Below are 15,412 nucleotides of genomic sequence, written 5' to 3'. Positions count from 1 at the left end.
GTCAGTCCCTTTAACCTCCTGTTTGGCCCAGTTTGCAATTTCTGCGGAAGATTAACAGGAATAGCGAGAACCAATGAGAGACTAGCTGGAGGTGTCTGGACGGGCAAATTTAACTCTCATTTCCCACCAGGAAGAGGAAATAACCAAAGGCTCAGCGTGCCATGCCAGAACCAGATTAGGGCCTGAAGCCATCCTGCGGTGCTGCGGCCAGGTCACAAGAAAGCAAGTTGAAGAAAGGAGCTCAGGGGCACTTAATTCACAAACCTGCAGAGTTATAAATGACAGCTATCGTCCAAAAATAGACTGAAGTAAGGCTGCCAAGAGGACTTGAAAGCGGGGCAGAATTGCAGGAAACCGATTTCAGGAGGTAGACTGGAATTGCATTGAAAGCATAGGAAAAGAGGCAGAACGTCCACAATGATGCACTTGGCCAAAAAGGGCATATGCGTTTTTTCCTGAATATATTCAGGAAAAAACGCATACGCCCTTTTTGGCCAACCAAGCAAGCTTGCAAAGGAAATCTGCACTACAATGAAGTCTCACTTCCCCCCGGTCAAAAGGGCCATCTGAAAAAAGTGTAAAATCCAGAAAGGCAGGACAGGCCATGGAGAACTGGGAGCCTTGTTATGCTGATGGGCGGGATGTAAATTGCCAACAACCACTCGGTAGAAGTGTATGGTGTTTCCTGAAACATCTAAAAAACAAAGCAACAGAACCTAGGGCACTTCCACTTATGGTCCTATAGCTTAGGGAAATTAAAATCAAAAAGACACAGCCACCCCAAAGTTTGGAACGGCTCTGTTTACAAGAACCTCATTTACAGTACAAGTTCAACATCGCAGAAAGTGAAAAATGGATAAAGAAGTTGTGGAATTTACTTACAAAGCAATATCACTCAGCAATGAAATCTGTGTCATCAGGCCCTTAGCAGCACAATGAGTGGATTCAGGTATGATGATTCTAACTGAAATAAGTCACACAGAAAGAGAAACATCATAAGATATCACTAATACACGGAATGTAAACTTGGCTACACAGGAACTGAATTACAGAACAGAAAAGGGTCTCAAATTTAGAAAACCAACTTATGCTTGCTTAAGGGGAAAGGTGAGTTGGGGTGCTGCATAAAACCAGAGATTGAAATGAGCACAGATAAATTTCCTTAAGCCAAATATGGAATAGACAAGAGCTACTCCTTGCTCAACGAAATGGACTCAACACCCCATATTAAACGCCTAAGAATGTACCTGACTAGTAAGTATCTTAAAACCTATGGACTGCTATGTCTCCAAAAGAGAATCAAGCGTGTGTACAGGGGCATAAACGCAGCAGTGATAGGATTGGAGAGGTTCAGTGAGCAAATGAAGACCCTTTGAAGTCATATTGCATGGTACCCATTCCACGGGTCTCAACTCTCCAGGTTTAAGGTATTCATCCTTCAGCTAAAACATGCATGTGGAACCCAGAGTATGATCAACCATGTGAACGGGAGACGTGTTCAAATATGTCTCAGTTTTCCTCCCCTGGTACTCGGGTGCAACATTCCAGACGCTTTACTAACACTCTCCCCACTTGGAGAGTCAGCGCCTTTAACCTCCTGTTTGGCGCAGTTTGCAATTTCTGCGGAAGATGTACAGGAATAGGGAGAACCAATGAGAGACTAGCTGGAGGTGTCTGGACGGGCAAATTTAACTCTCATTTCCCACCCGGAAGAGGAATTAACCAAAGGCTCAGCATGCCGGGCCGGAACCAGATTAGGGCCTGAAGCCATCCTGCGGTGTTGCGGCCAGCTCAAAAGAAAGCGAGTTGAAGAAAGGAGCTCAGGGGCACTGTAATTCACAAACCTGCAGAGTTATAAATGACAGCTATCGTCCAAAAATAGACTGAAGTAAGGCTGCCAAGAGGACTTGAAAGCGGGGCAGAATTGCAGGAAACCGATTTCAGGAGGTAGACTGGAATTGCATTGAAAGCATAGGAAAAGAGGCAGAACGTCCACAATGATGCACTTGGCCAAAAAGGGCGTATGCGTTTTTTCCTGAATATATTCAGGAAAAAACGCATACGCCCTTTTTGGCCAACCAAGCAAGCTTGCAAAGGAAATCTGCACTACAATGAAGTCTCACTTCCCCCCGGTCAAAAGGGCCATCTGAAAAAACTGTAAAATCCAGAAAGGCAGGACAGGCCATGGAGAACTGGGAGCCTTGTTATGCTGATGGGCGGGATGTAAATTGCCAACAGACACTCGGGAGAAGTGTATGGTGTTTCCTGAAACATCTAAAAAACAAAGCAACAGAACCTAGGGCACTTCCACTTATGGTCCTATAGCTTAGGGAAATTAAAATCAAAAAGACACAGCCACCCCAAAGTTTGGAATGGCTCTGTTTACAAGAACCTCATTTACAGTACAAGTTCAACATCGCAGAAAGTGAAAAATGGATAAAGAAGTTGTGGAATTTACTTACAAAGCAATATCACTCAGCAATGAAATCTGTGTCATCAGGCCCTTAGCAGCACAATGAGTGGATTCAGGTATGATGATTCTAACTGAAATAAGTCACACAGAAAAAGAAACATCATAAGATATCACTAATACACGGAATGTAAACTTGGCTACACAGGAACTGCATTCCAAAACAGAACAGGGTCTCAAATTTAGAAAACCAACTTATGCTTGCTTAAGGGGAAAGGTGAGTTGGGGTGCTGCATAAAACCAGAGATTGAAATGAGCACAGATAAATTTCCTTAAGCCAAATATGGAATAGACAAGAGCTACTCCTTGCTCAACGAAATGGACTCAAAACCCCATATTAAACGCCTAAGAATGTACCTGACTAGTAAGTATCTTAAAACCTATGGATTGCTATGTCTCCAAAAGAGAATCAAGCGTGTGTACAGGGGCATAAACGCAGCAGTGATAGGATTGGAGAGGTTCAGTGAGCAAATGAAGACCCTTTGAAGTCATATTGCATGGTACCCATTCCACAGGTCTCAACTCTCCAGGTTTAAGGTATTCATCCTTCAGCTAAAACATGCATGTGGAACCCAGAGTATGATCAACCATGTGATCGGGAGACGTGTTCAAATATGTCTCAGTTTTCCTCCCCTGGTACTCGGGTGCAACATTCCAGACGCTTTACTAACACTCTCCCCACTTGGAGAGTCAGCGCCTTTAACCTCCTGTTTGGCCCAGTTTGCAATTTCTACGGAAGATGTACAGGAATAGGGAGAACCAATGAGAGACTAGCTGGAGGTGTCTGGACGGGCAAATTTAACTCTAATTTCCCACCCGGAAGAGGAATTAACCAAAGGCTCAGCGTGCCATGCCGGAACCAGATTAGGGCCTGAAGCCATCCTGCGGTGCTGCGGCCAGGTCACAAGAAAGCAAGTTGAAGAAAGGAGCTCAGGGGCACTGTAATTCACAAACCTGCAGAGTTATAAATGACAGCTATCGTCCAAAAATAGACTGAAGTAAGGCTGCCAAGAGGACTTGAAAGCGGGGCAGCATTGCAGGAAACCGATTTCAGGAGGTAGACTGGAATTGCATTGAAAGCATAGGAAAAGAGGCAGAACGTCCACAATGATGCACTTGGCCAAAAAGGGCGTATGCGTTTTTTCCTGAATATATTCAGGAAAAAACGCATACGCCCTTTTTGGCCAACCAAGCAAGCTTGCAAAGGAAATCTGCACTACAATGAAGTCTCACTTCCCCCCGGTCAAAAGGGCCATCTGAAAAAAGTGTAAAATCCAGAAAGGCAGGACAGGCCATGGAGAACTGGGAGCCTTGTTATGCTGATAGGCGGGATGTAAATTGCCAACAGACACTCGGGAGAAGTGTATGGTGTTTCCTGAAACATCTAAAAAACAAAGCAACAGAACCTAGGGCACTTCCACTTATGGTCCTATAGCTTAGGGAAATTAAAATCAAAAAGACACAGCCACCCCAAAGTTTGGAATGGCTCTGTTTACAAGAACCTCATTTACAGTACAAGTTCAACATCGCAGAAAGTGAAAAATGGATTAAGAAGTTGTGGAATTTACTTACAAAGCAATATCACTCAGCAATGAAATCTGTGTCATCAGGCCCTTAGCAGCACAATGAGTGGATTCAGGTATGATGATTCTAACTGAAATAAGTCACACAGAAAAAGAAACATCATAAGATATCACTAATACACGGAATGTAAACTTGGCTACACAGGAACTGCATTCCAAAACAGAACAGGGTCTCAAATTTAGAAAACCAACTTATGCTTGCTTAAGGGGAAAGGTGAGTTGGGGTGCTGCATAAAACCAGAGATTGAAATGAGCACAGATAAATTTCCTTAAGCCAAATATGGAATAGACAAGAGCTACTCCTTGCTCAACGAAATGGACTCAAAACCCCATATTAAACGCCTAAGAATGTACCTGACTAGTAAGTATCTTAAAACCTATGGATTGCTATGTCTCCAAAAGAGAATCAAGCGTGTGTACAGGGGCATAAACGCAGCAGTGATAGGATTGGAGAGGTTCAGTGAGCAAATGAAGACCCTTTGAAGTCATATTGCATGGTACCCATTCCACAGGTCTCAACTCTCCAGGTTTAAGGTATTCATCCTTCAGCTAAAACATGCATGTGGAACCCAGAGTATGATCAACCATGTGAACGGGAGACGTGTTCAAATATGTCTCAGTTTTCCTCCCCTGGTACTCGGGTGCAACATTCCAGACGCTTTACTAACACTCTCCCCACTTGGAGAGTCAGCGCCTTTAACCTCCTGTTTGGCCCAGTTTGCAATTTCTGCGGAAGATGTACAGGAATAGGGAGAACCAATGAGAGACTAGCTGGAGGTGTCTGGACGGGCAAATTTAACTCTAATTTCCCACCCGGAAGAGGAATTAACCAAAGGCTCAGCGTGCCATGCCGGAACCAGATTAGGGCCTGAAGCCATCCTGCGGTGCTGCGGCCAGGTCACAAGAAAGCAAGTTGAAGAAAGGAGCTCAGGGGCACTGTAATTCACAAACCTGCAGAGTTATAAATGACAGCTATCGTCCAAAAATAGACTGAAGTAAGGCTGCCAAGAGGACTTGAAAGCGGGGCAGAATTGCAGGAAACCGATTTCAGGAGGTAGACTGGAATTGCATTGAAAGCATAGGAAAAGAGGCAGAACGTCCACAATGATGCACTTGGCCAAAAAGGGCGTATGCGTTTTTTCCTGAATATATTCAGGAAAAAACGCATACGCCCTTTTTGGCCAACCAAGCAAGCTTGCAAAGGAAATCTGCACTACAATGAAGTCTCACTTCCCCCCGGTCAAAAGGGCCATCTGAAAAAAGTGTAAAATCCAGAAAGGCAGGACAGGCCATGGAGAACTGGGAGCCTTGTTATGCTGATGGGCGGGATGTAAATTGCCAACAGACACTCGGGAGAAGTGTATGGTGTTTCCTGAAACATCTAAAAAACAAAGCAACAGAGCCTAGGGCACTGCCACTTATGGTCCTATAGCTTACTGAAATTAAAATCAAAAAGACACAGCCACCCCAAAGTTTGGGACGCCTCTGTTTACAAGAACCTCGTTTACAGTACAAGTTCAACATAGCAGAAAGTGAAAAATGGATAAAGAAGTTGTGGTATTTACTTACAAAGCAATATCACTCAGCAATGAAATCTATGTCATCAGGCCCTTAGCAGCACAATGAGTGGATTCAGGTATGATGATTCTAACTGAAATAAGTCACACAGAAAAAGAAACATCATAAGATATCAGTAATACACGGAATGGAAACTTGGCTACACAGGAACTGAATTACAGAACAGAACAGGGTCTCAAATTTAGAAAACCAACTTATGCTTGCTTAAGGGTAAAGGTGAGTTGGGGTGCTGCATAAAACCAGAGATTGAAATGAGCACAGATAAAGTTCCTTAAGCCAAATATGGAATAGAAAAGAGCTACTCCTTGCTCAACGAAATGGACTCAACACCGCATATTAAACGCCTAAGAATGTACCTGACTAGTAAGTATCTTAAAACCTATAGATTGCTATGTCTCCGAAAGAGTATCAAGCATGTGTACAGGGACATAAACGCAGCAGTGATAGGATTGGAGAGGTTCGTGAGCAAATGAAGACCCTTTGAAGTCATATTGCATGGTACCCATTCCACGGGTTTCAACTACCCAGGTTTTAGGTATTCTTCCTTCAGCTAAAACATGCATGTGGAACCCAGAATATGATCAACCATGTGATCGGGAGACATGTTCAAATATGTCTCAGTTTTCGTACCCTGGTACTCGGGTGCAACATTCCAGACGCTTTACTAACACTCTCCCCACTTGGAGAGTCAGTCCCTTTAACCTCCTGTTTGGCCCAGTTTGCAATTTCTGCGGAAGATTAACAGGAATAGCGAGAACCAATGAGAGACTAGCTGGAGGTGTCTGGACGGGCAAATTTAACTCTCATTTCCCACCAGGAAGAGGAAATAACCAAAGGCTCAGCGTGCCATGCCAGAACCAGATTAGGGCCTGAAGCCATCCTGCGGTGCTGCGGCCAGGTCACAAGAAAGCAAGTTGAAGAAAGGAGCTCAGGGGCACTTAATTCACAAACCTGCAGAGTTATAAATGACAGCTATCGTCCAAAAATAGACTGAAGTAAGGCTGCCAAGAGGACTTGAAAGCGGGGCAGAATTGCAGGAAACCGATTTCAGGAGGTAGACTGGAATTGCATTGAAAGCATAGGAAAAGAGGCAGAACGTCCACAATGATGCACTTGGCCAAAAAGGGCATATGCGTTTTTTCCTGAATATATTCAGGAAAAAACGCATACGCCCTTTTTGGCCAACCAAGCAAGCTTGCAAAGGAAATCTGCACTACAATGAAGTCTCACTTCCCCCCGGTCAAAAGGGCCATCTGAAAAAAGTGTAAAATCCAGAAAGGCAGGACAGGCCATGGAGAACTGGGAGCCTTGTTATGCTGATGGGCGGGATGTAAATTGCCAACAACCACTCGGTAGAAGTGTATGGTGTTTCCTGAAACATCTAAAAAACAAAGCAACAGAACCTAGGGCACTTCCACTTATGGTCCTATAGCTTAGGGAAATTAAAATCAAAAAGACACAGCCACCCCAAAGTTTGGAACGGCTCTGTTTACAAGAACCTCATTTACAGTACAAGTTCAACATCGCAGAAAGTGAAAAATGGATAAAGAAGTTGTGGAATTTACTTACAAAGCAATATCACTCAGCAATGAAATCTGTGTCATCAGGCCCTTAGCAGCACAATGAGTGGATTCAGGTATGATGATTCTAACTGAAATAAGTCACACAGAAAGAGAAACATCATAAGATATCACTAATACACGGAATGTAAACTTGGCTACACAGGAACTGAATTACAGAACAGAAAAGGGTCTCAAATTTAGAAAACCAACTTATGCTTGCTTAAGGGGAAAGGTGAGTTGGGGTGCTGCATAAAACCAGAGATTGAAATGAGCACAGATAAATTTCCTTAAGCCAAATATGGAATAGACAAGAGCTACTCCTTGCTCAACGAAATGGACTCAACACCCCATATTAAACGCCTAAGAATGTACCTGACTAGTAAGTATCTTAAAACCTATGGATTGCTATGTCTCCAAAAGAGAATCAAGCGTGTGTACAGGGGCATAAACGCAGCAGTGATAGGATTGGAGAGGTTCAGTGAGCAAATGAAGACCCTTTGAAGTCATATTGCATGGTACCCATTCCACGGGTCTCAACTCTCCAGGTTTAAGGTATTCATCCTTCAGCTAAAACATGCATGTGGAACCCAGAGTATGATCAACCATGTGAACGGGAGACGTGTTCAAATATGTCTCAGTTTTCCCACCCTGGTACTCGGGTGCAACATTCCAGACGCTTTACTAACACTCTCCCCACTTGGAGAGTCAGCGCCTTTAACCTCCTGTTTGGCGCAGTTTGCAATTTCTGCGGAAGATGTACAGGAATAGGGAGAACCAATGAGAGACTAGCTGGAGGTGTCTGGACGGGCAAATTTAACTCTCATTTCCCACCCGGAAGAGGAATTAACCAAAGGCTCAGCATGCCGGGCCGGAACCAGATTAGGGCCTGAAGCCATCCTGCGGTGTTGCGGCCAGCTCAAAAGAAAGCGAGTTGAAGAAAGGAGCTCAGGGGCACTGTAATTCACAAACCTGCAGAGTTATAAATGACAGCTATCGTCCAAAAATAGACTGAAGTAAGGCTGCCAAGAGGACTTGAAAGCGGGGCAGAATTGCAGGAAACCGATTTCAGGAGGTAGACTGGAATTGCATTGAAAGCATAGGAAAAGAGGCAGAACGTCCACAATGATGCACTTGGCCAAAAAGGGCGTATGCGTTTTTTCCTGAATATATTCAGGAAAAAACGCATACGCCCTTTTTGGCCAACCAAGCAAGCTTGCAAAGGAAATCTGCACTACAATGAAGTCTCACTTCCCCCCGGTCAAAAGGGCCATCTGAAAAAAGTGTAAAATCCAGAAAGGCAGGACAGGCCATGGAGAACTGGGAGCCTTGTTATGCTGATGGGCGGGATGTAAATTGCCAACAGACACTCGGGAGAAGTGTATGGTGTTTCCTGAAACATCTAAAAAACAAAGCAACAGAGCCTAGGGCACTTCCACTTATGGTCCTATAGCTTAGGGAAATTAAAATCAAAAAGACACAGCCACCCCAAAGTTTGGAACGGCTCTGTTTACAAGAACCTCGTTTACAGTACAAGTTCAACATCGCAGAAAGTGAAAAATGGAGAAAGAAGTTGTGGTATTCACTTACAAAGCAATATCACTCAGCAATGAAATCTATGTCATCAGGCCCTTAGCAGCACAATGAGTGGATTCAGGTATGATGATTCTAACTGAAATAAGTCACACAGAAAAAGAAACATCATAAGATATCAGTAATACACGGAACGGAAACTTGGCTACACAGGAACTGAATTACAGAACAGAACAGGGTCTCAAATTTAGAAAACCAACTTATGCTTGCTTAAGGGGAAAGGTGAGTTGGGGTGCTGCATAAAACCAGAGATTGAAATGAGCACAGATAAAGTTCCTTAAGCCAAATATGGAATAGACAAGAGCTACTCCTTACTCAACGAAATGGACTCAACACCGCATATTAAACGCCTAAGAATGTACCTGACTAGTAAGTATCTTAAAACCTATGGATTGCTATGTCTCCGAAAGAGAATCAAGCATGTGTACAGGGGCATAAACGCAGCAGTGATAGGATTGGAGAGGTTCGTGAGCAAATGAAGACCCTTTGAAGTCATATTGCATGGTACCCATTCCAAGGGTTTCATCTACCCAGGTTTAAGGTATTCTTCCTTCAGCTAAAACATGAATGTGGAACCTAGAGTATGATCAACCATGTGATCGGGAGACGTGTTCAAATATGTCTCAGTTTTCGTACCCTGGTACTCGGGTGCAACATTCCAGATGCTTTACTAACACTCTCCCGACTTGGAGAGTCAGTGCCTTTAACCTCCTGTTTGGCCCAGTTTGCAATTTCTGCGGAAGATGAACAGGAATAGTGAGAACCAATGAGAGACTAGCTGGAGGTGTCTGGCCGGGCAAATTTAATTCTCATTTCCCACCAGGAAGAGGAATTAACCAAAGGCTCAGCGTGCCGTGCCAGAACCAGATTAGGGCCTGAAGCCATTCTGTGGTGTTGCGGCCAGGTCACAAGAAAGCGAGTTGAAGAAAGGAGCTCAGGGGCACTGTAATTCACAAACCTGCAGAGTTATAAATGACAGCTATCGTCCAAAAATATACTGAAGTAAGGCTGCCAAGAGGACTTGAAAGCGGGGCAGAATTGCAGGAAACCGATTTCAGGAGGTAGACTGGAATTGCATTGAAAGCATAGGAAAAGAGGCAGAACGTCCACAATGATGCACTTGGCCAAAAAGGGCATATGCGTTTTTTCCTGAATATATTCTACTACTCCTGAATATAGTCAGGAAAAAACGCATACGCCCTTTTTGGCCAACCAAACAAGCTTGCAAAGGAAATCTGCACTACAATGAAGTCTCACTTCTCCCCGGTCAAAAGGGCCATCTGAAAAAAGTGTAAAATCCAGAAAGGCAGGACAGGCCATGGAGAACTGGGAGCCTTGTTATGCTGATGGGCGGGATGTAAATTGCCAACAACCACTCGGGAGAAGTGTATGGTGTTTCCTGAAACATCTAAAAAACAAAGCAACAGAACCTAGGGCACTTCCACTTATGGTCCTATAGCTTAAGGAAATTAAAATCAAAAAGACACAGCCACCCCAAAGTTTGGAACGGCTCTGTTTACAAGAACCTCATTTACAGTACAAGTTCAACATCGCAGAAAGTGAAAAATGGATAAAGAAGTTGTGGAATTTACTTACAAAGCAATATCACTCAGCAATGAAATCTGTGTCATCAGGCACTTAGCAGCACAATGAGTGGATTCAGGTATGATGATTCTAACTGAAATAAGTCACACAGAAAAAGAAACATCATAAGATATCACTAATACACGGAATGTAATCTTGGCTACACAGGAACTGCATTCCAAAACAGAACAGGGTCTCAAATTTAGAAAACCAACTTATGTTTGCTTAAGGGGAAAGGTGAGTTGGGGTGCTGCATAAAACCAGAGATTGAAATGAGCACAGATAAATTTCCTTAAGCCAAATATGGAATAGACAAGAGCTACTCCTTGCTCAACGAAATGGACTCAAAACCCCATATTAAACGCCTAAGAATGTACCTGACTAGTAAGTATCTTAAAACCTATGGATTGCTATGTCTCCAAAAGAGAATCAAGCGTGTGTACAGGGGCATAAATGCAGCAGTGATAGGATTGGAGATGTTCAGTGAGCAAATGAAGACCCTTTGAAGTCATATTGCATGGTACCCATTCCACGGGTCTCAACTCTCCAGGTTTAAGGTATTCATCCTTCAGCTAAAACATGCATGTGGAACCCAGAGTATGATCAACCATGTGAACGGGAGACGTGTTCAAATATGTCTCAGTTTTCCTCCCCTGGTACTCGGGTGCAACATTCCAGACGCTTTACTAACACTCTCCCCACTTGGAGAGTCAGCGCCTTTAACCTCCTGTTTGGCCCAGTTTGCAATTTCTGCGGAAGATGTACAGGAATAGGGAGAACCAATGAGAGACTAGCTGGAGGTGTCTGGACGGGCAAATTTAACTCTCATTTCCCACCCGGAAGAGGAATTAACCAAAGGCTCACATGCCGGGCCGGAACCAGATTAGGGCCTGAAGCCATCCTGCGGTGTTGCGGCCAGCTCAAAAGAAAGCGAGTTGAAGAAAGGAGCTCAGGGGCACTGTAATTCACAAACCTGCAGAGTTATAAATGACAGCTATCGTCCAAAAATAGACTGAAGTAAGGCTGCCAAGAGGACTTGAAAGCGGGGCAGAATTGCAGGAAACCGATTTCAGGAGGTAGACTGGAATTGCATTGAAAGCATAGGAAAAGAGGCAGAACGTCCACAATGATGCACTTGGCCAAAAAGGGCGTATGCGTTTTTTCCTGAATATATTCAGGAAAAAACGCATACGCCCTTTTTGGCCAACCAAGCAAGCTTGCAAAGGAAATCTGCACTACAATGAAGTCTCACTTCCCCCCCGGTCAAAAGGGCCATCTGAAAAAAGTGTAAAATCCAGAAAGGCAGGACAGGCCATGGAGAACTGGGAGCCTTGTTATGCTGATGGGCGGGATGTAAATTGCCAACAGACACTCGGGAGAAGTGTATGGTGTTTCCTGAAACATCTAAAAAACAAAGCAACAGAACCTAGGGCACTTCCACTTATGGTCCTATAGCTTAGGGAAATTAAAATCAAAAAGACACAGCCACCCCAAAGTTTGGAACGGCTCTGTTTACAAGAACCTCGTTTACAGTACAAGTTCAACATCGCAGAAAGTGAAAAATGGATAAAGAAGTTGTGGTATTCACTTACAAAGCAATATCACTCAGCAATGAAATCTATGTCATCAGGCCCTTAGCAGCACAATGAGTGGATTCAGGTATGATGATTCTAACTGAAATAAGTCACACAGAAAAAGAAACATCATAAGATATCAGTAATACACGGAATGTAAACTTGGCTACACAGGAACTGAATTACAGAACAGAACAGCGTCTCAAATTTAGAAAACCAACTTATGCTTGCTTAAGGGTAAAGGTGAGTTGGGGTGCTGCATAAAACCAGAGATTGAAATGAGCACAGATAAAGTTCCTTAAGCCAAATATGGAATAGACAAGAGCTACTCCTTGCTCAACGAAATGGACTCAACACCGCATATTAAACGCCTAAGAATGTACCTGACTAGTAAGTATGTTAAAACCTATGGATTGCTATGTCTCCGAAAGAGAATCAAGCATGTGTACAGGGGCATAAACGCAGCAGTGATAGGATTGGAGAGGTTCGGTGAGCAAATGAAGACCCTTTGAAGTCATATTGCATGGTACCCATTACACGGGTCTTAACTCTCCAGGTTTAAGGTATTCTTCCTTCAGCTGAAACATGCATGTGGAACCCAAGTATGATCAACCATGTGAACGGGAGACGTGTTCAAATATGTCTCAGTTTTCCTCCCCTGGTACTCGGGTACAACATTCCAGACGCTTTACTAACACTCTCCCCACTAGGAGAGTCAGCGCCTTTAACCTCCTGTTTGGCCCAGTTTGCAATTTCTGCGGAAGATGAACAGGAATAGCGAGAACAAATGAGAGACTAGCTGGAGGTGTCTGGACGGGCAAATTTAACTCTCATTTCCCACCAGGAAGAGGAAATAACCAAAGGCTCAGCGTGCCATGCCGGAACCAGATTAGGGCCGAAGCCATCCTGTGGTGTTGCGGCCAGCTCACAAGAAAGCAAGTTGAAGAAAGGAGCTCAGGGGCACTGTAATTCACAAACCTGCAGAGTTATAAATGACAGCTATCGTCCAAAAATAGACTGAAGTAAGGCTGCCAAGAGGACTTGAAAGCGGGGCAGAATTGCAGGAAACCGATTTCAGGAGGTAGACTGGAATTGCATTGAAAGCATAGGAAAAGAGGCAGAACGTCCACAATGATGCACTTGCCCAAAAAGGGCGTATGTGTTTTTTCCTGAATATATTCAGGAAAAAACGCATACGCCCTTTTTGGCCAACCAAGCAAGCTTGCAAAGGAAATCTGCACTACAATGAAGTCTCACTTCCCCCCGGTCAAAAGGACCATCTGAAAAAAGTGTAAAATCCAGAAAGGCAGGACAGGCCATGGAGAACTGGGAGCCTTGTTATGCTGATGGGCGGGATGTAAATTGCCAACAACCACTAGGGAGAAGTGTATGGTGTTTCCTGAAACATCTAAAAAACAAAGCAACAGAACCTAGGGCACTTCCACTTATGGTCCTATAGCTTAGGGAAATTAAAATCAAAAAGACACAGCCACCCCAAAGTTTGGAACGGCTCTGTTTACAAGAACCTCATTTACAGTACAAGTTCAACATCACAGAAAGTGAAAAATGGATAAAGAAGTTGTGGAATTTACTTACAAAGCAATATCACTCAGCAATGAAATCTGTGTCATCAGGCCCTTAGCAGCACAATGAGTGGATTCAGGTATGGTGATTCTAACTGAAATAAGTCACACAGAAAAAGAAACATCATAAGATATCAGTAATACACGGAATGGAAAGTTGGCTACACAGGAACTGAATTACAGAACAGAACAGGGTCTCAAATTTCGAAAACCAACTTACGCTTGCTTAAGGGGAAAGGTGAGTTGGGGTGCTGCATAAAACCAGAGATTGAAATGAGCACAGATAAAGTTCCTTAAGCCAAATATGAAATAGACAAGAGCTACTCCTTGCTCAACGAAATGGACTCAACACCGCATATTAAACGCCTAAGAATGTACCTGACTAGTAAGTATCTTAAAACCTATGGATTGCTATGTCTCCGAAAGAGAATCAAGCATGTGTACAGGGGCATAAACGCAGCAGTGATAGGATTGGAGAGATTCGTGAGCAAATGAAGACCCTTTGAAGTCATACTGCATGGTACCCATTCCACGGGTTTCAACTACCAAGGTTTAAGGTATTCTTCCTTCAGCTCAAACATGCATGTGGAACCTAGAGTATGATCAACCATGTGAACGGGAGACGTGTTCAAATATGTCTCAGTTTTCCTCCCCTGGTACTCGGGTGCAACGTTCCAGACGCTTTACTAACATCCTCCCCACTTGGAGAGTCAGCGCCTTTAACCTCCTGTTTGGCCCAGTTTGCAATTTCTGCGGAAAATGAACAGGAATAGCGAGAACCAATGAGAGGCTAGCTGGAGGTGTCTGGACGGGCAAATTTAACTCTCATTTCCCACCAGGAAGAGGAAATAACCAAAGGCTCAGTGTGCCGTGCCGGAACCAGATTAGGGCCTGAAGCCATCCTGCGGTGTTGCGGCCAGGTCACAAGAAAGCGAGTTGAAGAAAGGAGCTCAGGGGCACTGTAATTCACAAACCTGCAGAGTTATAAATGACAGCTATCGTCCAAAAATAGACTGAAGTAAGGCTGCCAAGAGGACTTGAAAGCCGGGCAGAATTGCAGGAAACCGATTTCAGGAGGTAGACTGGAATTGCATTGAAAGCATAGGAAAAGAGGCAGAACGTCCACAATGATGCACTTGGCCAAAAAGGGCGTATGCGTTTTTTCCTGAATATATTCAGGAAAAAACGCATACGCCCTTTTTGGCCAACCAAGCAAGCTTGCAAAGGAAATCTGCACTACAATGAAGTCTCACTTCCCCCCGGTCAAAAGGGCCATCTGAAAAAAGTGTAAAATCCAGAAAGGCAGGACAGGCCATGGAGAACTGGGAGCCTTGTTATGCTGAAGGGCGGGATGTAAATTGCCAACAACCACTAGGGAGAAGTGTATGGTGTTTCCTGAAACATCTAAAAAACAAAGCAACAGAGCCTAGGGCACTTCCACTTATGGTCCTATAGCTTAGGGAAATTAAAATCAAAAAGACACAGCCACCCCAACGTTTGGAACGGCTCTGTTTACAAGAACCTCGATTACAGTACAAGTTCAACATCACAGAAAGTGAAAAATGGATAAAAAAGTTGTGGTATTTACTTACAAAGCAATATCACTCAGCAATTAAATCTGTGTCATCAGGCCCTTAGCAGCACAATGAGTGGATTCAGGTATGATGATTCTAACTGAAATAAGTCACACAGAAAAAGAAACATCATAAGATATCAGTAATACACGGAATGGAAACTTGGCTACACAGGAACTGAATTACAGAACAGAACAGGGTCTCAAATTTAGAAAACCAACTTATGCTTGCTTAAGGGGAAAGGTGAGTTGGGGTGCTGCATAAAACCAGAGATTGAAATGAGCACAGATAAAGTTCCTTAAGTCAAATATGGA

The 15,412-nt window shown here is 43.7% G+C and overlaps 1 long non-coding RNA gene across 1 annotated transcript in view; it reads right to left on the bottom strand.

Moving 5' to 3' along the window:
- LOC307181428 overlaps window positions 1-15,198 on the bottom strand; it is a 914,212-nt gene extending 899,014 nt beyond the window's left edge. Inside the window, exon 1 of the long non-coding RNA XR_013826748.1 lies at window positions 15,113-15,198. This is a non-coding gene — a long non-coding RNA (uncharacterized lncRNA). The remainder of the gene's footprint in view (window positions 1-15,112) is intronic.
- Between the last annotated feature and the right edge of the window lie 214 nt (window positions 15,199-15,412).

Source organism: Stenella coeruleoalba, assembly GCF_951394435.1.
Source record: "Stenella coeruleoalba genome assembly, contig: scaffold_102, whole genome shotgun sequence".
Classification (NCBI taxonomy): Eukaryota; Metazoa; Chordata; class Mammalia; order Artiodactyla; family Delphinidae; genus Stenella; species Stenella coeruleoalba.
The sequence above is the reverse complement of the archived record's forward strand: the minus strand, read 5'-3'. Positions and strand labels throughout refer to the sequence as shown.